This window comes from Thalassophryne amazonica, chromosome 1 (genome assembly GCF_902500255.1).
Source record: "Thalassophryne amazonica chromosome 1, fThaAma1.1, whole genome shotgun sequence".
NCBI lineage: Eukaryota > Metazoa > Chordata > Actinopteri > Batrachoidiformes > Batrachoididae > Thalassophryne > Thalassophryne amazonica.
This window is the reverse complement of record NC_047103.1, coordinates 79736179-79762482: the sequence shown is the minus strand read 5'-3', so window position 1 is coordinate 79762482 and position 26304 is coordinate 79736179. Positions and strand designations below refer to the sequence as shown.

Below are 26304 nucleotides of genomic sequence, written 5' to 3'. Positions count from 1 at the left end.
TGCTCGGAAACCAACAAACCTGAGATGTTTAATAAAGAATGGTCCAAAATACCTTCAACCAGAAGCTATAGGGAATGTTTAGAGGCTGTTATTTCTGCAAAAGGAAGATCTACTAAATGTTGATGCAATTTTTCTGCTGAGGTGCCCAAATTTATGCACCTGTCTAATTTTGTTTAAAGAATTATTGCACACTTTCTGTAAATCCTATAAACTTCATTTCACTTCTCAAATATCACTGTATTTGCCTGCTATATGATATATTTAACTGAAATTGCTGATCCAAACAACCAATGATTTATAAAGGAAAATCATGGAAATCATCAGGGGTGCCCAAACATTTACATACAACTGTATTTTTTTAATTATTATTTGTTTTCACAGCAGCTGTGTGATGTGTAACCACATCGCACTGTGTTCCAGCGTGCACAAAACCATCACAGCAGCACTGTTCATGCCTGCCCGTCGGCTCAATGTTTTCGTGGTTCGCTCATATGAGCTGTTCCACCCTGATTTGTACTTATTCGTACTATGTGTGAAGGGGCCCTTATTTACTCTGTTTATTTACAATCAGCGTTCACCACAGCCATCCCTCAGTATTCCGCTAGAGATGAAAATAAATCCCATTACCATTCTACCATGACAAAAAAAAAGAAGTATATTAAATTACCCTGTTAACAACAACACACTATTCATTATGAGTAGCTGAGTGTAGAGAGGTGGGGCTATGACATCATTGTTTCAGAAAAGTCCTGTATTGCTTGACTACATGAAAATGCAAATCTGGTACTTTCAGATTTATCCACTCCAAGGACCCATTTTCAAGAAGTAGCAATTTCATGCTCCAGTACCGTGTGTCCAAAACACCTATATTATGTAAACATTTGCAGATATGTCTTCGAGTGGACGGTGCCTGATACTCATGTGAGTGGGTTGGTCAAATAATGAGGTATGTAGATCAATTACCCTTAAATTTAATCCATGTCCATGAGTTGAATAAGAAATGATAAAGCAAGCTGATACTCATCTGAGGTCCACTCCATATTATGCAGACATGGCATGTATACAAATTAAACAAATAAGCACAGACGGATGCATGGAGTCCATTTCAATGGTATTTCATGGTGAGCGACAGGAAAAAAAAATGAGTGGGAAAAGGCCCACTAATACAGAAAAGAGCACTTTTCCGTTCATTTTTATGCGTTACCTTGACCCTAATGTCCAAGGTCAAATGCAGTTGCTCAAAGGAGCTGGGATGAATGATTTGATGTAAATATTCAATACAAATTTAGGCTTTAGAAGAGAAATTTGGTGCTGAGAAGGAAAAACATACCCAAAAAGTTTTATTTTTTAATCCATTTGCATGTTTGACATTGACCCTGAGATTCAAGGTCACCTGTAGTGTGCAGGATACATGCGATGCTGTAGCTGTTTATTACAAACCTAAGCCCTAGAATTGACATTTGGAGAGAGAAAAAGTTGAATTATGGGGTGATACAATGGGTGTCTTTCTTATTTATTATCTAAGATGCCTTTGGAAATCTGGGTCAAGTCATATGTGTAGACATCGCATTTGTGTCCATTTACAATATGATACAGGTAACTATGCATATGCATGATTTTATTGAGTAAGTTCAATGTAAGTACATAATACAATTGTAAATACGTTAAAAATACATGGGTGACACAAGAAAGTGAAAACACGTATTTCCATTGTGGTCCATTTAAAAATCAAATGAAAAAAAATAGAAGCAATTATAAAATAAACAAATAATAATAATAATAATAATAATAATAATGAAGATGATAATAACAATAATAATTGTGTGTATATGATAAGAACCTAAACAATTTATAAATACATTAAGACAGTAAATTAACATTAAAAAAATTACTTAACAAGAAACAAAAGGGCTGAGTTTTTATTCTAAAAACTGTTGAGGTCTAAGGTTCTATAAACATTCTGGACTCACACGCCATTCCGACTCACACACTCACACTTATCTTCAATCGCAATTAAGGGTTGCGGGGAGCTGGAGGCTATCCCAGCAGTGATAGAGCGCAAGGTGGGGTACACCCAGGACAGGACGCCAGTCTGTCACAGGGCCACAAACAGACAAACAAATACATTCACACCCACTTGCACACCTACGGACAATTTAAAGTTCCTAATCTGCCTAACCCGCATATCTCTGGACATGGGAGGAAACTGGAGCACCTGGAGGAAACCCACGCAAACACAGGGAGAACATGCAAACTCCACACAGAAACGCCACAGGCAGGAATTGAACCCATGGGCCTTCTCGCTGTACGCCAACAGTGCTAACCACTAAGCCACTGTGCTGCCCCCATTCCAACTCATTATAGAAATATTTCATAATTTGTTACCTCCCATGAAAAATGTCAGCTAGCTATTTTAGAAACACTACCCAATCTAGAGTCTGTGGATCCCCATGGGCAACACACTAGTTTAAGATGCAACAGTGTAAAGAGAGTCACTATAGTGTTTAAATTACACTTCCGTATGTCAAATTTACACTGTAAATGTTGGAAAGGTAAAACAATTAAAGAGCTATTATTTTAACACCATCAAAAGTTTGAGTTTAACTCGGAACCAGCGAGAAATAGATAAATGCAGGGATACTATTGTTTTCTTCAAAAGGCAAATAGATGAACACTAAGGAATGTTTGTGGGGTGTAACACATCATCTGATAATAGTTTTATGGTTAACACTAACAGCGGGTGTGGCCATAAATATGTATAAATCATTAGAAGAACATGCAGAGACTGTCACAGATTAGATCATCTGTTCTTGTATTGTTTTTCCTGGTGTTAACCTTCTAATTTATTCTGTATGGTGTAAACTGTCCAACACTGCAGGAATGATAAAGCTGAATTGTATGAGGAGAGGTTAATGCATTGATGAAGAAGAGTAAACTTGGCTCTCACTCAAACAGATCCCCTATCATTTAGCTTCCTCCAAAGACAGAGCATTGTGTACTGTTTACCTTGTATCAATTCATTTCTCCCTCTACCGACTCGGTAAATGGATCTCAGCAGCAAAGAAATCAATACGACTTCATAAGAATGTTCTTGCCTGCCAACTTTAATACAAGGAAGTCATGAATGGGAGCTTGGCTACACTGCAGGCTGCACAACAAAAACCAAGTGTGCAACACTGCCAGAGGAATGGCCGAGAAAGGGGAAGAACAAAATAAATCCAGATACAATCTGCAGTGAATAATTGTGCAAAGCAGCACAAACCCTGAAGGCCAAGACCTAAAAGAGGAAAAACAACAGTGAGCTTGTTTGGACACTCAATCCATTCTGCGAAACACATTAGTTTGATTTCTATTGTACATAACCCTTCCATGGACTAGTATAAACAGGATTATTTCTGTTAAAATGGAGCAGTTCCGAATGACTCAATTACCGTTGCACGACACAATGTTGGATAGCTTGGTAAAAACACAGTGGAAATGTTTTTAAAGCAGGCCACCAAGGTTGGCACTTATGAAACAGGCCGTTAGTTTGCAATACTTGTCAGCAACAGTGTCATGCATTTGTCTGCCTTGTCCTGGCATTCGCAGAAGCCATAAATTTGGCTGTCACATCAATCAGAGGCCAAAATTAATTGTTCAATTAAGATTCTCATTGCCTGGCAGATATAGCTACTAATGGATCAGTGACAAGTGTGATATGATCATAAAGAGGGGATTTTAATGTACTGTTTAATTGCTCTTATGTGGTCCACAATGTTATGATAAAGGCTCATTTGTTCTCCGCAGGCTGTGTCGTCGCACTGCAAAATACACAGAGAACTGATGTGAGGGCAAATATGGGCAGTGTTATCACAGCTGCACCAGGTTTTACATGGGGCGCTTTAGTATTTGTGGTGTTTATAATACTGTGCATTTATTACATAACCAAGTGTGTGTTCATGTGCAAGCAAACAGCAATTGTGTTGAAACAGCAGCAATATCAGCACAGTAATTCACTTATAGTATAGGATGGGGCTTCCAGTGACTTAAAATGGTTTGTCATCAGCTGGAGCAGTAACATTCTAACGGAGGTCTGCACCCACTGCAAATAAAAATCAGAGGTGAAAACACTGCTACACACACACTTATTGAAAAACATCCTGAAAAGTAATGTCAGTCTGCAAACTCAAACATCCTTTCTGAATAGAGAACCTAATTTTCAATAAAATTTTGGCTTAAGTAATGGATACATAATTATGACCCCAAAAACAGAAACAAGTTGGGGCAGTATGGAAAATGCAAAATAAATAAATAAATAAATTACTTTAAACTCTATTTCACTGAAGACAGCATGAACCCAAGACACAGTATTTCATAGTTGTGTGGTCATTTTCATTCCATTTGTTAACATATATGCATTCGTGCATTTCAAGGCCTGCTACACCTTAAAAAAAAAAAAAAAATAATAATAATAATAATAATAACAATAACAATAATAATAATAAAATAATAATAATAATAAACTGTTATACATTTGCCGCTTTGTAATGTTGACATTTCATCTCACAACACACATTTTGGTCATGAGGATACCAAGCAATTAAGTGTGTCAGGTGTTATTTTTTTCCACACTTCCTGTGCACAGATCTTAAGGTGTGCAACAGTACGGGGTTGTCGTCGCAGTTATTGTTTCAAAATTCTCCACACATTCTGTTTTGGGGACAGCTCAGGACTGCAGGCAGGCCAGTCCAGTATCTCCGCAGTCATGCTTCTGAAATGTGTGCAGAATGAGAGTTTGCATTGTCCTGTTGAAAAATGCTTGGATATCCCTGGAAAAGATGTCTTAGAAATAGATCTGGAATACTAATTCATCTGACCACACTACACATTTCTACTGTGTGCTGTCCAACCCAGATGCCTCTGAGTCCAGATACGTCAACACCACTTCTAGACAAGGTTAACATGAGGCTTCTTTTTGCACAGTGAAGTTTTAATTGTCATTTGTGAATGTGACTCCATACTGTAGTGAGTGTATCGAGGAAGTCTGAAACATTTTTAAAGAACCAAAGTTGGTTGCATTCCCTCTTTAGGGCCCCGTCACACCAGAGCATGAATGTTGTATGTATCATACGAATTGGAATAACAAACAGAATTCTAGCTGCAGTCATATGGGACAGACAAATGTACAGCCGTGTACAAATACCCAGAATGTGATACGGAGTCAGCATGAATGATTCTCACAATTAGGAGTGCAGCAGCAACTGAGGAGATGGACCACCCAGAGTGAAAGTCAATGTGGACATGAACCTTCCCACAGGAAAAAATAAAAACAGAATAAAATATAAAAGACAAGGGTTGAATCCCCCCCCCCCCCCCCCCACACACACACACAGACACGCGTGCCTCCCACTTTTGATGGCATTCGGACTAGCAGTCACACAGCAGCACAACCAATGTACAAATATTCCGCAGTCATACTGTGCAGCACGACAGTAGTGTGCCTGCTCTCTACATTCATGCTGGCCTGCCAATTTGGCATATTTTCCTGAGTGCCACACAAATTCTGTGTGGGGACTTCGAATGCAGCTGGACTGCAGCACGACTTACACGAAAATAGCTCGAATGTCACTTCGCTTGGCATTTGTGCAATTCGTGCTGCAAGTCGACTGCAGTACGACTGCAGGTCCAACTGCACGGATGATAAATGGACTGCATTTATATAGCGCTTTTCCATCTGCATCAGACGCTCAAAGAGCTTTACAATTATGCCTCACATGCATCCATTCATACAGACACACTCATGCACTGATGTCTGGGTGCTGCCATAGAAGGCGTTCACTACACATCGGGAACAATTGGGGATTAAGGACCTTGCCCAAGGGCCCTTAGTGATTTTCCGGTCAGAATGGGGTTTGAACCAAGGATCCTCTGGTCTGAAGCTTAATTTTAGGATTTTTTGTTTTGTTTTTTAACTGAATGACAGCGATGTTTATAAGATGGCATAATGAAGATATTTAGTCAAAACATGCATCCAAAGATGAACCGCATTGAAAAAAATATAATTATATTACGAGTAGGAATTCATTTAACTGAACATGATGATGATGTTCTTTTCAATGTGGTTCATCTTTGGATGCATGTTTTGACTAAATATCTTCGTTATGTCATCTTATAAACATTGCTGTCATTCTGTTAAAAAACATTATATCATTAAATCATTATGTAACGAGTAGGAATTCAGTTAACTGAACTTGATGATGACGTTCAGATGTCCATTAATACTGCAGTATGAATGCATTACGATTGACTCCACCCAGATTCATATGTTTTCCAGCATGAGCCACAAATGGATGTGCCAACTGTTGTAGGAATGCTGTACGAGGCATTTGAGTGCAGTTCGCATGCAGCACGACTTGCACAAATCTCATTCATTGAAATGTGAAATCATATGGCATTCGTGCAATTCATGCTCTTTTGTGACAGGGGTGTAGACAAAGCACTGCACTGCCCAGACAATCCCAAGCCTGGAATTTGTTAAGCTAATGATATACATAGATAACTCTGTATAACACTCAGCTTGGTGCCAGGCACCAAGACACTCTTTTGTACACCCTTTTCACAAAGTGTCTGAAAAGAGCCCAAACATTTCTGGTTGAATTTATGACACCTCAAGACACTCCAACAGTCACTATCTTGGATAAAGGATCAACAAGGACTCTTGTTCCTAACAGCATTCTTGTTCCAGTCAGCGCCTGTTCAGCCCTGTTACTAAAGGCCCGGTCACATGGCACATGTAGATAGCTGAATGAAATAAAAAAGTCACAAAGCCACAAATCGTCGAGAAAAAGTGGATGAATGAGCCGGCATGTCTCCCATCACCGAAAAGCCTGTGACTGCAAATCGCATAAAAACTGAAACAAAACTGGAACAAACAAAACAAAAATAAAGCGAACGGCGACCTTGACGCTGTGATCATTTCTACGACTAGTCTGTGCTCTCCACAGCCACCTGCAGGTGAGTTGTCTTGACGACAGGTTTGTCTTCACTACAACAACGTGTGTGCACACATGCACGTTGCAGCCGTCTCTGGCCGCAATGTGTGTAAATAGTTAGTTAGTTACAGTAGTTGATCAAACATTCTTACCGCTATTGTTTCTGTATGAAAACTCTGCTTTTCATCCCACACATGGACAAGTCACGTTCAGCTCATTGGATCTTTAGTTATTGATCCGTTATGTTGTCAATGTTTGTGCAACATGTCAGACTTGGGAGGTTGGACAAAGTTCGACGACAATCAAATGGAACACTGACGGTACAGGAACTATGCAAACAATGAGGAACCGTCAAGACAGAAAGCAAAACGGAATACAACAAATTGAGGTTGTTGCCAGGAATCGTTCATATTTTTCAACAGTTTAAAAATTCTAACGAAGCGTCAGCTACAGGAACAAAGCTGGACGACGGTTAAACCATGTCTCCAAAAGTGAACGTAAGTCCAGATTTCTTGTTTCATTTTTGCTTCGGTGTCCTTCATTAGTGCCATGTGACCGGGGCTTAAGCGGTTTAATGAATCTAAATTGGAGAGCTTCCAAACCCAGAACATGATACTTTCTGTTGATAACATCTCAATAAATGAAAAATTTCCCTCCCTCCTGTCAACCTGAGTCATCAGACACTAGACAGACATGGCCATAATCAATAGTGATGGAACCACAGTGACCCCTGAAGGACATGTTGGAAACTATATTAAAATCAAAAGATGACTAAGCAGTTACATTTAAGAAATAATTATTTGCCCCAAGAATTTGCATTCCAGTTAACTTATGGGCAAATCAGGGTGCCTTTTGAAGTATAGTAACTTCTTGATACATCTTTATCAATCTTGAACAATCAATCAATCAATCAATCAACTTTTTTCTTATATAGCGCCAAATCACAACAAACAGTTGCCCCAAGGCGCTCCACACTGTAAGGCAAGGCCATACAATAATCATGAAAAACCCCAACGGTCAAAACGACCCCCTATGAGCAAGCACCCGGCCACAGTGGGAAGGAAAAACTCCCTTTTAACAGGAAGAAACCTCCAGCAGAACCAGGCTCAGGGAGGGGCAGTCTTCTGCTGAGACTGATTGGGGCTGAGGGAAAGAACCAGGAAAAAGACATGCCGAGAAGGGGGGCAGAGATCGATCACTAATGATTAAATGCAGAGTGATGCATACGGAGCAAAAAGAGAAAGAAACAGTGCATCATGGGAACCCCCCCACAGTCTACGTCTAAAGCAACATAACCAAGGGATGGTCCAGGGTCACCCGATCCAGCCCTAACTATAAGCCTTAGCGAAAAGGAAAGTTTTAAGCCTAATCTTAAAAGTAGAGAGGGTATCTGTCTCCCTGATCTGAATTGGGAGCTGGTTCCACAGGAGAGGAGCCTGAAAGCTGAAGGCTCTGCCTCCCATTCTACTCTTACAAACCCTAGGAACCACAAGTAAGCCCGCAGTCTGAGAGCGAAGCACTCTAATGGGGTAATATGGTACTACGAGGTCCCTAAGATAAGATGGGACCTGATTATTCAAAACCTTATAAGTAAGAAGAAGAATTTTAAATTCTATTCTAGAATTAACAGGAAGCCAATGAAGAGAGGCCAACACGGGAGAGATATGCTCTCTCCTGCTAGTCCCCGTCAGTACTCTAGCTGCAGCATTCTGAACCAACTGAAGGCTTTTTAGGGAACTTTTAGGACAACCTGATAATAATGAATTACAATAGTCCAGCCTAGAGGAAATAAATGCATGAATTAGTTTTTCAGCATCACTCTGAGACAAGACCTTTCTGATTTTAGAGATATTGCGTAAATGCAAAAAGGCAGTCCTACATATTTGTTTAATATGCGCTTTGAATGACATATCCTGATCAAAAATGACTCCAAGATTTCTCACAGTATTACTAGAGATCAGGGAAATGCCATGCAGAGTAACGATCTGGTTAGACACCATGCTTCTAAGATTTGTGGGGCCAAGTACAATAACTTCAGTTTTATCTGAGTTTAAAAGCAGGAAATTAGAGGTCATCCATGTCTTTATGTCTGTAAGACAATCCTGCAGTTTAGCTAATTGGTGTGTATCCTCTGGCTTCATGGATAGATAAAGCTGGGTATCATCTGCGTAACAATGAAAATTTAAGCAATACCGTCTAATAATACTGCCCAAGGGAAGCATGTACAAAGTGAACAAAATTGGTCCTAGCACAGAACCTTGTGGAACTCCATAATTAACTTCAGTCTGTGAAGAAGATTCCCCATTTACATGAACAAACTGTAATCTATTAGACAAATATGATTCAAACCACCGCAGCGCAGTGCCCTTAATACCTATGACATGCTCTAATCTCTGTAATAAAATTTTATGGCCAACAGTATCAAAAGCAGCACTGAGGTCCAACAGAACAAGCACAGAGATAAGTCCACTGTCCGAAGCCATAAGAAGATCATTTGTAACCTTCACTAATGCTGTTTCTGTACTATGATGAATTCTAAAACCTGACTGAAACTCTTCAAATAGACCATTCCTCTGCAGGTGATCAGTTAGCTGTTTTACAACTACCCTCTCAAGAATCTTTGAGAGAAAAGGAAGGTTGGAGATTGGCCTATAATTAGCTAAGATAGCTGGGTCAAGTGATGGCTTTTTAAGTAATGGTTTAATTACTGCCACCTTAAAGGCCTGTGGTACATAGCCAACTAACAAAGATAGATTGATCATATTTAAGATTGAAGCATTAAATAATGGTAGGACTTCCTTGAGCAGCCTGGCAGGAATGGGGTCTAATAAACATGTTGATGGTTTGGATGAAGTAACTAATGAAAATAACTCAGACAGAACAATCGGAGAGAAAGAGTCTAACCAAATACCGGCATCACTGAAAGCAGCCAAAGATAACGATACATCTTTGGGATGGTTATGAGTAATTTTTTCTCTAATAGTCAAAATTTTGTTAGCAAAGAAAGTCATGAAGTCATTACTAGTTAAAGTTAATGGAATACTCAGCTCAATAGAGCTCTGACTCTTTGTCAGCCTGGCTACAGTGCTGAAAAGAAACCTGGTGTTGTTCTTATTTTCTTCAATTAGTGATGAGTAGAAAGATGTCCTAGCTTTACGGAGGGCTTTTTTATAGAGCAACAAACTCTTTTTCCAGGCTAAGTGAAGATCTTCTAAATTAGTGAGACGCCATTTCCTCTCCAACTTACGGGTTACCTGCTTTAAGCTACGAGTTTGTGAGTTATACCACGGAGTCAGACACTTCTGATTTAAAGCTCTCTTTTTCAGAGGAGCTACAGCATCCAAAGTTGTCTTCAATGAGGATGTAAAACTATTGACGAGATACTCTAACTCCCTTACAGAGTTTAGGTAGCTACTCTGCTCTGTGTTGGTATATGACATTAGAGAACATAAAGAAGGAATCATATCCTTAAACCTAGTTACAGCGCTTTCTGAAAGACTTCTAGTGTAATGAAACTTATTCCCCACTGCAGGGTAGTCCAACAGGGTAAATGTAAATGTTATTAAAAAATGATCAGACAGAAGGGAGTTTTCAGGGAATACTGTTAAGTCTTCTATTTCCATACCATAAGTCAGAACAAGATCTAAAATATGATTAAAGTGGTGGGTGGACTCATTTACTTTTTGAGCAAAGCCGATAGAGTCTAATAATAGATTAAATGCAGTGTTGAGGCTGTCATTCTCAGCATCTGTGTGGATGTTAAAATCGCCCACTATAATTATCTTATCTGAGCTAAGCACTAAGTCAGACAAAAGGTCTGAAAATTCACAGAGAAACTCACAGTAACGACCAGGTGGACGATAGATAATAACAAATAAAACTGGTTTTTGGGACTTCCAATTTGGATGGACAAGACTAAGAGACAAGCTTTCAAATGAATTAAAGCTCTGTCTAGGTTTTTGATTAATTAATAGGCTGGAATGGAAGATTGCTGCTAATCCTCCGCCCCGGCCCGTGCTACGAGCATTCTGACAGTTAGTGTGACTCGGGGGTGTTGACTCATTTAAACTAACATATTCATCCTGCTGTAACCAGGTTTCTGTTAGGCAGAATAAATCAATACGTTGATCAATTATTATATCATTTACCAACAGGGACTTAGAAGAGAGAGACCTAATGTTTAATAGACCACATTTAACTGTTTTAGTCTGTGGTGCAGTTGAAGGTGCTATATTATTTTTTCTTTTTGAATTTTTATGCTTAAATAGATTTTTGCTGGTTATTGGTGGTCTGGGAGCAGGCACCGTCTCTACGGGGATGGGGTAATGAGGGGATGGCAGGGGGAGAGAAGCTGCAGAGAGGTGTGTAAGACCACAGCTCTGCCTCCTGGTCCCAACGCTAGACACAGTTTGGAGGATCCAAAAAAATTGGCCAGATTTCTAGAAATGAGAGCTGCTCCCTCTAAAGTGGGATGGATGCCGTCTCTCCTAACAAGACCAGGTTTTCCCCAGAAGCTTTGCCAATTATCTATGAAGCCCACCTCATTTTTTGGACACCACTCAGACAGCCAGCAATTCAAGGAGAACATGCGGCTAAACATGTCACTCCCGGTCTGATTGGGGAGGGGCCCAGAGAAAACAACAGAGTCCGACATTGTTTTTGCAAAGTTACACACCGATTTAATGTTAATTTTAGTGACCTCCGATTGGCGTAACCGAGTGTCATTACTGCCGACGTGAATTACAATCTTACCAAATTTACGCTTAGCCTTAGCCAGCAATTTCAAATGTCCTTCGATGTCGCCTGCTCTGGCCCCCGGAAGACAATTGACAATGGTTGCTGGTGTCGCTAACTTCACATTTCTCAAAACAGAGTCGCCAATAACCAGAGTTTGATCCTCGGCGAGTGTATCGTCGAGTGGGGAAAAACGGTTAGAGATGTGAACGGGTTGACGGTGTACACGGGGCTTCTGTTTAGGGCTACGCTTCCTCCTCACAGTCACCCAGTCAGCCTGCCTTCCCGACTGCACGGGATCTGCCAGGGGGGAACTAACGGCGGCTAAGCTACCTTGGTCCGCACCGACTACAGGGGCCTGGCTAGCTGTAGAACTTTCCACGGTGCGGAGCCGAGCCTCCAATTCGCCCAGCCTGGCCTCCAAAGCTACGAATAAGCTGCACTTATTACAAGTACCGTTACTGCTAAAGGAGGCCGAGGAATAACTAAACATTTCACACCCAGAGCAGAAAAGTACGGGAGAGACAGGAGAAGCCGCCATGCTAAACCGGCTAAGAGCTAGTAGCTGCGCTAAGCTAGCGGATTCCCAAAAACAAAGTGAATAATGTGCAAATAATCCAGAGGTTATTCAGCAGAAGGAGTGCCCCAATCAAGGCACCAAACAGGCCATGAAGCAGCACAGGGAACGCACAACAACGGTGCTAAAATAAAATAAAAATTAAAAAAATAAAAAAATAAAAACAAAAGCGTTAGCAAGCTAGTTAGCTTGCCAACGCTAATGAAAGTTAGCTGATAAAAGTGCTCCGTCGCGATGTTTCGACCGTTAGAGGTCTTCCTTCGGCGTTGGAGCACAGTAAAAAAGTTAAAAAAAAATAAAAAAGTAAAAAGTCTTGAAAAAGACTGTTAGTTCAAGTCCAAAGCAGCAGGTAGCAGTCTCTGTGTAAACAGTCCCAACAGAGAGCCAAAATTCTTTAGGCCAGTTGATGGTTCTTTGAACAAACATGGTATACATAGTAGTTATGGCAATCATAGGCACCAGATTTGAAACTGAGGTGAAATTTTTGAGCTGTTTAAAAATTTCATCCCAATTCACAAAATCATCGGTAGTGTGTAGTAAGTTCTGGTTGTTCGTAGTCTTAACAGCTTCAGTCATATTTGAACATCATTAAACAGGGTATTTCTACTGAGTACAGCTTGAAACTTGTTGGCTTTGTCTTTTTACCCTCTTAGTTTAGCTTTAGCTTAGCTTCTCCTCCTCGTGGCTTCTGCTCCTTAAATTTTATTTGTTTTATTCCTGCCTTTTTTCTGGTAGCCATGCCTTTTAAAAAAACAGTCTTCAAACTGCAACAAAAAAAATTTTTCCTAATAACTTTTAAGGGATAAGTCAAGTGTGTTCATGTGCTTTGAAGACAATTTACTATCTGTTTTTCTAATTAAGAGTGAAAATGTACTTTTTGAATTGGCAAGCTTTCCAGTTCTTCTTCGCTCAATGGCAAAAGCTTTTTGTTAACTTAAATTTTTCTTCCACAACTTTCCTTGCCAATTATTAAGCTTCTTGAATTTTTACAAAGACTTCTAATTGTTTGACAACCCCCTGGAGCATTATTTTGACAGCAAACACCGGTAGCATCTTTCCCACCGGGTGAACTGGACACCTGCACCATGAATCACCGAACACCTTCAGGTTCTGTTCTTCTGGGAACAGAATGAGCAATCTGGAGCCGAAAGAGAAGTTGGATTCCCGACAAACTCTGACCTAGGGGTGCAAGGAAATAATCTAAGGCTGAAACCTCAGCGTGTGGTGGAAGGAAGTCCCCAGATCAAATGGACCGGACCAGACCAGAACACTTTGGACCTGCTGATGTCACAAAACCCATATCCAGATAAGTCAAAAATCCTCAAGTGTTCTGATAGTCTTTGCTGTTAGATGGATGCTGAAAGTGGCTTAGTTAATTTTCTTAGTGTTAACAATATTTTCGTGAACCCACAATGTACCACTAAATTCCAAGTTTATCCTGATTAATTTCTAGCCGTAATATTTAGTGTCTCATTTGCTTTCCCCATTTCCTTGGTTTCTCAGCCTCGGGTTTCATATCAGCTCAGTAAAAAAGAATGAATTATGAATCAGTCAGTTTTCTGATTTGAAATTACTTAAGACTTGATAAGATCCATGAGTATATCCATTTTGACAAGCAGTGTGTGTGGGTGAACTACCATGAATGGAGAGTTCAGGGGATAAGAAAGATGCTTCCAAAGGCAGGCTTATTAGTGATGTATCCAGAGCTGGGGAAAGGTTAAAGATGCAGCAGTGCTCTGATAGAACACAATGTATCTGTCTGAAAATGTCTATTGATATTCATGGGGCATAAGTGTGAAAGTCAGGGAGAGAACCATATCGACAAACATGAGGGAAAATCACAGAGGCAACACCCCACTCTGTTCTGTCACTGACATTTAACCTTTTCTATTTTAGTTAGTATACGCTTATTGAAAGCTGCTGAGAACTGCAGGAATTACTACTGAAAGCACGTCAAAACACACCCCAACTGTGGGAATTAAAGACCAACTCAAACATGTTCGGAAGGTAAATTAATCCCACTGGGGGGTGCACACAGTGCGCTGTGCATAGAATGAAACATCTCAACAAAAGGAGATGTGGAAGGATTTTCGGTGCTGACATTAAACATCAGCAGCCAAATGTCAAGGAGACAAAAAAGATGCTCCTTCGCTTTTGATCTGTATAGCTAGATGTGCTACCGGGGTGTGCACGTGTCAAAGGCTGCACTTTCATTACATCTCTAACAGACACCTGCAGTTTTTTAACATCTCCCTCACACTGATTTAAAACATCATCAGCCTGACATTGCTGTAATGACGTTTGTGTGTGCATATTGTACTCAGACACTTAGTTACCTAAAGATCCCTTCACACATAGTGCGAATTTGGTCGAACTGCACATGAAGCAGGAATCATATGCAATACATGTAAAATCGTAGCTGCCTCTAACACCTCGTAAACCTGTTGCGACAACTATTTGCGCACACCAGGGGCTGAAAGACAGAGTGTGCGCGTGAGAGCACATCGAACCCTCTCGCAGCAGGTGTCGGCCAAATTCCATGTGACACACATAAACATCTTAAGGTGCGCTGACACCTGATGCACGCACGTCGGCGTGGCGATCCCACCCGTTGTGTTCCCAGCTCGACGCCGTGCTTTGTTCCACCGACGGTCATGTGCTGAGTGCTGGATGCTGCGTATATAAAATAATTATTTCGTAGCGGGTTAATCATTATCTCTGCAAGTTGGCTGCTGAAAACAGCTCTAATCACTTCATGAATCACATCGGACTGCTCCAGCAGGAGCTGTTCGAGCTGGAGAAAGCATTTGGAGCAATCTAAAAAGGTAATTATTTGTCATGTTTAAATCAAATCAAATCAAATCAAATCAATTTTATTTATATAGTGCCAAATCACAACAAACAGTTGCCCCAAGGCGCTTTATATTGTAAGGCAAAGCCATACAATAATTACGGAAAAACCCCAACGGTCAAAATGACCCCCTATGAGCAAGCACTTGGTGACAATGGGAAGGAAAAACTCCCTTTTAACAGGAAGAAACCTCCAGCAGAACCAGGCTCAGGGAGGGGCAGTCTTCTGCTGGGATTGGTTGGGGCTGAGGGAGAGAACCAGGAAAAAGACATGCTGTGGAGTGGAGCAGAGATCAGTCACTAATGATTAAATGCAGAGTGGTGCATACAGAGCAAAAAGAGAAAGAAACACTCAGTGCATCAAGGGAACGCGCCAGCAGTCTAGGTCTATAGCAGCATAACTAAGGGATGATTCAGGGTCACCTGATCCAGCCCTAACTATAAGCTTTAGCAAAAAGGAAAGTTTAACAGGAAGGCAATGAAGAGAGGCCAATATGGGTGAGATATGCTCTCTCCTTCTAGTCCCTGTCAGTACTCTAGCTGCAGCATTTTGAATTAACTGAAGGCTTTTCAGGGAACTTTTAGGACAACCTGATAATAATGAATTACAATAGTCCAGCCTAGAGGAAATAAATGCATGAATTAGTTTTTCAGCATCACTCTGAGACAAGACCTTTCTAATTTTAGAGATACTGCGCAAATGCAAAAAAGCAGTCCTACATATCTGTGTAATAAGCGTATTGAATGACATATCCTGATCAAAAATAACTCCAAGATTTCTCACAGTATTAGTAGAGGTCAGGGTAATGCCATCCAGAGTAAGGATCTGGTTAGACACCATGTTTCTAAGATTTGTGGGGCCAAGTACAATAACTTCAGTTTTATCTGAGTTTAAAAGCAGGAAATTAGAGGTCATCCATGTCTTTATGTCTGTAAGACAATCCTGCAGTTTAGCTAATTGGTGTGTGTCCTCTGGCTTCATGGATAGATAAAGCTGGGTATCATCTGCGTAACAATGAAAATTTAAGCAATGCTGTCTAATAATACTGCCTAAGGGAAGCATGTATAAAGTGAATAAAATTGGTCCTAGCACAGAACCTTGTGGAACTCCATAATTAACCTCAGTCTGTGAAGAAGATGCCCCATTTACATGAACAAATTGTAATCTATTAGATAAATATGATTCAAACCACCGCAGCACAGTGCCTTTAATACCTATGGCATGCTCTAATCTCTGTAATAAAATTTTATGGTCAACAGTATCAAAAGCACCACTGAGGTCTAACAGAACAAGCACAGAGATGAGTCCACTGTCTGAGGCCATAAGAAGATCATTTGTAACCTTCACTAATGCTGTTTCTGTACTATGATGAATTCTAAACCCTGACTGAAACTCTTCAAATAGACCATTCCTCTGCAGATGATCAGTTAGCTGTTTTACAACTACCCTTTCAAGAATTTTTGAGAGAAAAGGAAGGTTGGAGATTGGCCTATAATTAGCTAAGATAGCTGGGTCAAGTAATGGCTTTTTAAGTAATGGTTTAATTACTGCCACCTTAAAAGCCTGTGGTACATAGCCAACTAATAAAGATAGATTGATCATATTTAAGATCGAAGCATTAATTAATGGTAGGGCTTCCTTGAGCAGCCTGGTAGGAATGGGGTCTAATAGACATGTTGATGGTTTGGAGGAAGTAACTAATGAAAATAACTCAGACAGAACAATCGGAGAGAAAGAGTCTAACCCGCATCACTGAAAGCAGCCAAAGACAACAATATGTCTTTGGGATGGTTATGAGTAATTTTTTCTCTAATAGTTAAAATTTTATTAGCAAAGAAAGTCATGAAGTCATTAGTAGTTAAAGTTAAAGGAATACTCAGCTCAACAGAGCTCTGACTCTTTGTCAGCCAGGCTACAGTGCTGAAAAGAAACCTGGGGTTGTTCTTATTTTCTTCAATTAGTGATGAGTAGTAAGATGTCCTAGCTTTATGGAGGGCTTTTTTTATAGAGCAACAGACTCTTTTTCCAGGCTAAGTGAAGATCTTCTAAATTAGTGAGACGCCATTTCCTCTCCAACTTATGGGTTATCTGCTTTAAACTGCGAGTTTGTGGGTTATACCACAGAGTCAGGCACTTCTGATTTAAGGCTCTCTTTTTCAGAGGCGCTACAGCATCCAAAGTTATCCTCAATGAGGATATAAAACTACTGACGAGAGAATCTATTTCACTCACAGAGTTTAGGTAGCTACTCTGCCCTGTGTTGGTATATGGCATTGGAGAACATAAAGAAGGAATCATATCCTTAAACCTAGTTACAGCGCTTTCTGAAAGACTTCTACTGTAATGAAACTTATTCCCCACTGCTGGGTAGTCCATCAGAGTAAATGTAAATGTTATTAAGAAATGATCAGACAGAAGGGGGTTTTCAGGGAATACTGTTAAGTCTTCAATTTCCATACCATAAGTCAGAACAAGATCTAAGGTATGATTAAAGTGGTGGGTGGACTCATTTACATTTTGAGCAAAGCCAATCGAGTCTAACAATAGATTAAATGCAGTGTTGAGGCTGTCATTCTCAGCATCTGTGTGGATGTTAATATCGCCCACTATAATTATCTTATCTGAGCTAAGCACTAAGTCAGACAAAAGGTCCGAAAATTCACAGAGAAACTCACAGTAACGACCAGGTGGATGATAGATAACAACAAATAAAACTGGTTTTTGGGACTTCCAATTTGGATGGACAAGACTAAGAGTCAAGCTTTCAAATGAATTAAAGCTCTGTCTGGGTTTTTGATTAATTAATAAACTGGAGTGGAAGATTGCTGCTAATCCTCCGCCTCGGCCCGTGCTACGAGCGTTCTGGCAGTTAGTGTGACTCGGGGGTGTTGACTCATTTAAACTAACATATTCATCCTGCTGTAACCAGGTTTCTGTAAGGCAGAATAAATCAATATGTTGATCAATTATTATATCATTTACTAACAGGGATTTAGAAGAGAGAGATCTAATGTTTAATAGACCACATTTAACTGTTTTAGTCTGTAGTGCAGTTGAAGGTGCTATATTATTTTTTCTTTTTGAAGTTTTATGCTTAAATAGATTTTTGCTGGTTATTGGTGGCTGGGAGCAGGCACCGTCTCTACGGGGATGGGATAATGAGGGGATGGCAGGGGGAGAGAAGCTGCAGAGAGGTGTGTAAGACTACAACTCTGCTTCCTGGTCCCAACCCTGGATAGTCACGGTTTGGAGGATTTACATTGTCAGGTTTACATTGTCATGGCTTGGTAAAACAGTTGCATGTTCTTTCCTTCTTGTGTGCAGCTGTACAAGTATGTTTATGATTGATTTAACATTACTGTTATAATTGATCAGACTAGCTGTGCTCTGATGCGGTGCGCTGATGCAGCCACTCACTCTGTCCACTTCTCCTTTACTCCACTTGACGAGCTGCACGTAGTGTTGGCAAGTTGATCATGCCACGGTGCATGACATTTGTGTGTGAAAGATTTTTTTGAACATTTCTCTGAGCAACTGCACGCACCGACGACCCTATCGTATTCAGTCTGCACCAGTTTAAAGGGGAGTTTACTCTCCTGCATGACACAGGGCGTGCAAGTGCATGCATCAAAGTTCTGCAAGTGTCAGTGGGCCTTAACACTGCTCAATTGACACTTAGAAAATGAATGGCCAACCGCACTGTTAACACAACAACAGTCAGCAGATGATCACTGTCGAGCTGGATGTGAAATTTGTCTAAGTGCCCCATGAGTGTGGCTTTGCAAACAGACAGAGTGACACATTGGTGTGTGTGCTGAACTGATAGGGGATGTGGGTGCCCACAGGAGTGGCTGTGGAGCTCTGTGGTTCTGGACGTCACAGGTGAGGAACACGTTCCGTGTTTGGACGGACATGAACTAACAGCTGCCCCTGTGATGCACGTGTGTCTGCTCCCAGGCCTCACATGGACATATTTAAAAACATATATCGCTGTTGCAATGGGCTACAGCGAGCGTGCACATGCCGTGCACATTGACAGGCTACCTCAGGTGATCCAGACCATCACATCATAACACACAGCGGGCAATCTGAATGTCACGCCACTCACATGATGCAGTGGCTGTCCTGCGGTGCGCTGTCCACAAGATATGCGTGTCGGGCAGGACACGCGTGCGGGGCCGGCTGGACACACATGATAAGAGCACCCTGCTTCTCATTCATTTAATTTCATTAGTGTAGGTCTGTGACCATGCGATATCTACAGAGGAACAGACGGATCATACTTGTATTGTCCGCTTCATAAGTGGATTCAATAAAATGTGGTATTTTTATATGGTGTGTGGTTTTATTTTTCTTAAATACATCCATGTCCTTCTTGATATGAGGTATTTTCTCACACCTTTCACAGGACAGCGATGGTAGCTCAGTGGTAAAGTTTCAGACTGGCAAATCAGAGTCTTTGTAAAGTGCAGGTTCGAATCCCATGAGTGGCATGTATTTTTTTTTCTATTTTATTTTCACAGCTTGCACTGTGTTCCCACGTGCACAAACCGTCGCAGCAGCATCGTGCATGCCTGCCCATCTACTCGATGTTTTCGTGGTACGCTCATACAAGCTGTTCTGCTGTGAGTCGCCCCGAGTTGTACTTATTCGTACTATGTGTAAACGGGCCCTAAGTAAAGGCAAATATCAACTTTGCTTACCCTTTAAACTTTAGCAATAACTTTCATGTAATGGAGGCGTTTCCTACCTTTTGTAAGAACATGTGTGGATGAGATACAGTATGTGAAATCATGAGAGAGAAATTGGGGAAAGAAAGACACAAACTGCAAACTAGAAACTGTTGTGCCATGGAATGGACTTAAATATTAAACCAATGCACTCAATGCTGTCAAAGTGTATGTTAAGTGTACTCTCTCTCACACTTTTTGGAGTGCGATTCACTTTGTTGTATTCATCTCCTGAACAAACGTTGACATTTCTTTTTGTGTTATATTTTTGTTGGTTTTGTTGTAGAATTGTTAATAAGATTGCTACTGTAATTTGAAAAATATGTTCGCTGGTTGTTTTCAAATTCATCATGTCATGGAACTTGGACTGTGTCAAATGAATGAGCATAGATTAAATGCAAAGGACACATTTCGTTGTGTGCATTCGTGTATGTACAGTTGTGCTCAAAGGTTTACATACCCTGGCATAATAAAGTTTTTTGGCCATTTTTCAGACAATATGAATGATGACACGAACACTTTTGGGTTTTTTTTTGTTTTGTTTGTTTTTGTTTTATTTTTTTTTGTTTGTTTGTTTTCACTCATGGTTAGTGGATGGTTAAAGTCATTTATTGTCAAACTACTTTACTCTGTCTACTCTTTTTAAATCATAATGTCCATCCATCCATCCATCCATCCATCCATTTTCTTCCGCTTATCCTATGTCGGGTCGCGGGGGCAGCAGCTCAAGTAAAGCCGCCCAGACCTCCCGATCCACACACACCTCCCCCAGCTCCTCCGGGGGAGCCCCGAGGCGTTCCCAAGCCAGCTGAGACACGTAGTCCCTCCAGCGTGATCTGGGTCTTCCCTGGGGCCTCCTCCTGATGGGACGTGCCCGGAACACCTCTCCAGCGAGGTGTCCAGGGGGCATCCGGAAAAGATGCCCGAGCCACCTCAGCTGGCTCCTTTCGATGTGGAGGAGCAGCGGCTCGACTCCGAGCTCCTCCCGAGTGACAGAGCTCCTCACCGTATCTCTAAGGGAGCGCCCAGCCACCCTGCGGAGGAAACTCATCTCGGCTGCTTGTATTCGCGATGTTGTTCTTTCAGTCATGAGCCAAATCTCATGACCATAGGTGAGGGTCGGAACGTAGATCGATCGGTAAATCGAGAGCTTTGCCCCCCTGCTCAGCTCTCCCTTCACCATGACGGTCCGATACAGCGACCGCATCACTGCAGACGCTGCACCGATCAGTCTATCGATCTCACGCTCCATCCGTCCCTCACTTGTGAACAAGACCCCGAGATACTTAAACTCCTCCACTTGAGGCAAAGACACCCCACCGACCTGAAGAGGGCAAGGCACCTTTTTCCGGTCGAGAACCATGGCCTCGGATTTGGAGGTGCTGATCTTCATCCCGGACGCTTCACACTCAGCTGCAAACTGCCCCAGTGCACGCTGAAGGTCCTGGTTTGACGAAGCCAAAAGGACCACATCATCCGCAAACAGCAGAGATGATATTCTGTGGTTCCCAAACCGGACCCCCTCTACACCCTGCCTGCGCCTATAAATTCTGTCCATAAAGGTAATGAACAGAACCGGTGACAAAGGGCAGCCCTGGCAGAGGCCAACGTGCACTGGAAACAGGTTTGACTTACTACCGGCAATGCGAACCAAGCTCCTGCTGGGGTCGTACAGGGACCGGATAGCCCTTAGCAAAGGACCCCTGACCCTTTACTCCCGGAGCACCCCCCACAGGGCACCTCGAGGGATACGGTCAAACGCCTTCTCCAGATCCAAAAAGCACATGTGGACTGGTTGGGCGAACTCCCATGAACCCTCGAGCACCCGATGGAGGGTGTAGAGCTGGTCCAGTGTGCCGCGACCAGGATGAAAACCACACTGCTCCTCCTGAATCTGAGGTTTGACTATCGGTTGAATTCTCCTCTCCAGCACCCTGGAATAGACCTTACCGTGGAGGCTGAGGAGTGTGATCCCCCTGTAGTTGGAACACACCCTCCGGTCCCCCTTCTTAAACAGAGGGACCACCGCCCCGGTCTGCCAATCCAGGGGTACTGTTCCCGACCGCCACGCGATGTTGTAGAGACGGGTCAACCAGGACAGTCCCACAACATCCAGAGACTTAAGGTCCTCAGGACGGATTTCGTACACCCCAGGAGCCTTGCCACCAAGGAGCTTTCTGACCACCTCGGTGACTTCAGCCGGGGTGATGGACGAGTCCGCCTCTGTGTCCCCAGTCTCTGCTTCCTCTTCAGAAGACGTGACGATGGGATTGAGGAAATCCTCGAAGTATTCCTTCCACCGCCCAGCAACATCCCCAGTCAGGGTCAACAGCTCCCCACCCGCATTATAGACAGTGTTGGTGGAGAGATGCTTCCGCCTCCTGAGGCGTCGGATAGTTTGCCAGAATTTCTTCGAGGCCAACCGAAAATCCTCCTTCATGGCCTCTCCGAACTCCTCCCAGACCCGAGTTTTTGGGCGTTGAAGTCCCCCAGGAGAACAATGGAGTCCTCGGTCGGAGCACTATCTAGTACCCCTCCCAGAGACTCCAAGAAGGTTGGGTACTCTGCACTGCTGTTTGGCGCATAGGCCGAGACAGCAGTGAGAGACCTGTCCCCAACCCGAAGGCGTAGAGACACGACCCTGGCCCCCTCTGCAGGTGGTGAACCCACAGGAGGACGGGCCCACATCGCTCTTTCGGGCTGAGCCCAGCAGGGCCCCGTGGGTTAAGGCCCGACCACCAGGCACTCACGCGCGAGCCCCAACCCCCATTATGTCATAAATTATAAATCAGAACTACCCAAATGACCCTGATCAGACATTTACATACCTCTGTTCTTAATACAGTTTATTGCCCCCTTTAACATCAATAATGGCTTGCAGTCTTTTGTGGTAGTTGTGGACGATGCTCTCTGATGGTAAAACTGCCACTTAATGTCTTGGACTTTATTTACATCAGTTACAAAGAAATACAAACAGTATGGCACTCTAAGGTAAATCTGCATGTAGTAGACAGTTCTCAAAAACTGAGTGGCTGTGAAGAAGAAGAGTGAAGAAAGCCACCAAGACACCCACTCTAATAAACACATTTGATACTGTAAAAATGTTTACTTTGACTTTTAACTCTGGCTTCCCCAGTGACAATAGTGGAAATTTCTTAATGTGTGACTACAAATTAACAATTGTGAAACAAAGCAGTCATGCGGCTGCAAGATCAACAAATCGTACTGATAATTTTGCATTATTAATTTAGGACATAAGCTGCTCTCAGATGTGGATGGTGGTTTTCTTTTTATTGAATGAAAACAGCAGCTGATCACAGGGAATCAGTCAACTTTCACAGCTGCAGAGAATTCTGATGGAGTTTGATGGAGGTTGTGTTAAAATGACTGTGCTACAGCGCACCTAGACATTTTAAGAAGCAGATTGTTACTGATGAAAATTTATAAATAAAACAGACAACAAACAATCATTTGTGGTGGAAAATTTGGTTGCTGCTGTCATTAAAAACTTCCATGAAACTTATGCGATTGTAACAATGTCATTCGTCACATTATAACATCATACTGATCAACATTTATTTGTAGTTGTGGCAGGAACACAGACCGTGGGAAAAAAGTGCCCTGCAGACAGTTCAGTCCACAATTGGATTTTCTGCAGTTTGGGGGGAAACCCTCAAATATCCACACAACACTTTAGGACATTTTTCACTGTCTGTAAAGCCCTGTGATTGCACTAATAGAAAGATTTTAATTCAAGACTGTCTTCTCACTTGTCCTCTGTGTGTGAGCCCTGAACTCACCGTTAACTCTTAATTGCTTGCAACCGCCAAGATCATTTTGTGCCTTTACTTTCAGAATATGATAGTACCTTATCCCTTCCTCCTGCCAGGTGTGCCTAGAAGACCCATAAGTTGCACAGCTCATAGGAGTATCCAATTTTGCCTCAGATAAAGTCAAATTCAACACAGTGTGTTTACCAATGTTAAAACTGTGCCGTGCATTACGAGAGAAGTAACATGGATGTTGATGTCAACAAACGCATTTAAATTAACAAACAAGGTTCTTCATGTCCTCATTCTTCCAATATTTACAAAAAAAACAAAACAAGAAAATATAGAATGTGGTGTAAGCTGTGAATACTGATGAGATCTGCAGCATGGAACATTCTCAGTACATACAGTGAGCTGACAGCTACATGCTAATTCAGCTTCCTGACTATCTGTGTGGACATCACTCATCATTTGCTGGACCAACCAGACATATTAGTTCCAGAAAGATTCAGTGTGATGAATTAAAATGTTTGACTAAATCATAAACCACCTGGCTGGGTCTAAGTCTTAACTGGCAGCAGTGTTTCAAATTCTTTTTGCCTACAGTCCCTATTTTATTGAATTTGATTTCAACAACACAACTAATCAAGACAGAATTTTGTTCCAAATTTTGAAATGAGTTTTATCAATTCATTGTTGTAGTGCTCATGTTTTTAATATGACAAACCTCGTTTCAGCTGGACACAAAGAAACAAATGTCTAAATAACAACGCAGTGATGCATCTTTAACATATGAATGTTTCCTATATTAAAATGCAGAACATAAAAATCTCAGCTAAGCTGTAGGGCAGTAGAAAGTGAGGTTAAAGTGAAGTCTGTCAGGAAAAAACACCATATTAATGGAATAAAGTGCCTGACTTTAAGCTTGATAAACTGTAGTGGTGGTGGTAGTGGGTCAAGGTGGCGGGGGGGTAGTATATTTAGGAGTCGGGCTGGCATTAGGGCCTCCTGGTCTGCTAAGGTGCAGTGACGCCAGCAGCCTGCTGTCAGAGCCGCCGAGCGGAGGCTGGATGAGGGCAGCACCCTCACCATCTGTTGCGCGACAGCCAAAGTCACCCTGTTTCTGGTGTGTGTCTGAAAGGAGGCGGGTGTGTGAAAGGAATGTGTGCCTGACAGCGTATGGAAGTGTGCATATATGAGTGTCTTTTTGAATATATCCCAATCATTTGTGTATGCGTGTGTGTGTGTGTGTGTGTGTCATATACAACTTCCCAGGTACCTGTGTGTGCATGTACTGCTCCATGTATCTGTGTGATGGTCACAATATGCTCACACATCAAAGTGCACAGCATCTGTGTTGGCATGGTCAAATCTCCTGTTCTTTGCCTCACCCAGATAAAACTAACTAAAGAAATGTATAGAAATCACAAGTCTATATGTGTGTCTTTCCTCTGGCTGCTTCTGTTTTTGCTGTTGACTTCTGCATAGACTCAGATTTCGATTTACCAATTAAGGTTTAAAAGGGGCGGCTTTCCTGATGCAAATCCACATGTACAAGGAGACTGGGGCATGGGTCAACTTTAAAAAACACAGTCTATACATGCTCATCACAAACCCAACGTTGAAAACGTTTCAACATTCTTTTCATCTTAAACCCTATTAATTCAAAACATGCCAATTTTCAAGATGTGCGAAGAGGACAGCCATTGGCTATTATTCTTAAACAAAACAAGTAAGGTCAGTGTCAGCATTATTTCAAAGGAATCAAAGCACTGTGTTCCTCAAAACCAACTATGCACCTTGTCCCACCACTATGATGGAAAGTGAAGGCAGTTGTGAGAGATGACTCTACTGTACTGCCCTGGATGGCCAGAAACTTTGAGAAGTTGTATAAGTTGTACAATGAATGGTCTATGATATTGAAGATGAACTCCTGCAGGTGGATGGAGATGCGATTCTCCTGGTATTAAAAACAATTTTACTTTTAATGGTGTCATCCCAACACACTGGAAAAATTGACTTGTCCCTTCTCTGGACAGGAAAGTGTGATCGCAAGGAGTGCAACAGGTCATGTCTGGGAGCATGTGCTAGTGCCTGTGCTTTGCCGTATCCACCACACTATGGAACCACCTTGGTTCCTGGATGACAACCACACAGAAAAGGGGTCTACCAATATGTAGACCTGGGTTCTTATGCTACCTGTCTGTATCCATTGACAGGAATCTTAATCTGCATTGTCTCAGTCCACCCAGCTGGAAAAATGGGTACCGGCTTTGGCTGGGGAAGTAAATGTTCAAATTCAAGGATTCAAAGGATTCAAAAGAATTTTATTGTCATATGCACATAGGAACATGTTCCTTGCACAATGAAATGTGTCTACTGCATTTAACCCATCCTAATTGCCAGTTAGGAGCAGAAGTCGCCTTTAGGCGCCCGGGGACCAGCTCCAGATGTACTTCCCTGCCTAGGTCAACAGCAGGGCTGAGCAAACCATGACCGGCTCTTTACAGACACAACACACATGAGCCGGCCCGGTACATGAACACATATAAAAGCACACACAAGGTAAAAACGTGGGATAGAAAAACCCTTCATAGCTGCTGCATTACACAGCAGCAAAGCAGGGGAAAAAAAAAAACCCATCAGCACAAAAAACAATGATCACACACAC

General features: G+C 41.9%; 1 protein-coding gene across 3 annotated transcripts in view; it reads right to left on the bottom strand.

The window, feature by feature from the left end:
* The window catches only part of LOC117512002 (partitioning defective 3 homolog), a 1323734-nt gene that overhangs the window by 602692 nt on the left and 694738 nt on the right, over positions 1 to 26304 (bottom strand). The window lies entirely within an intron of this gene.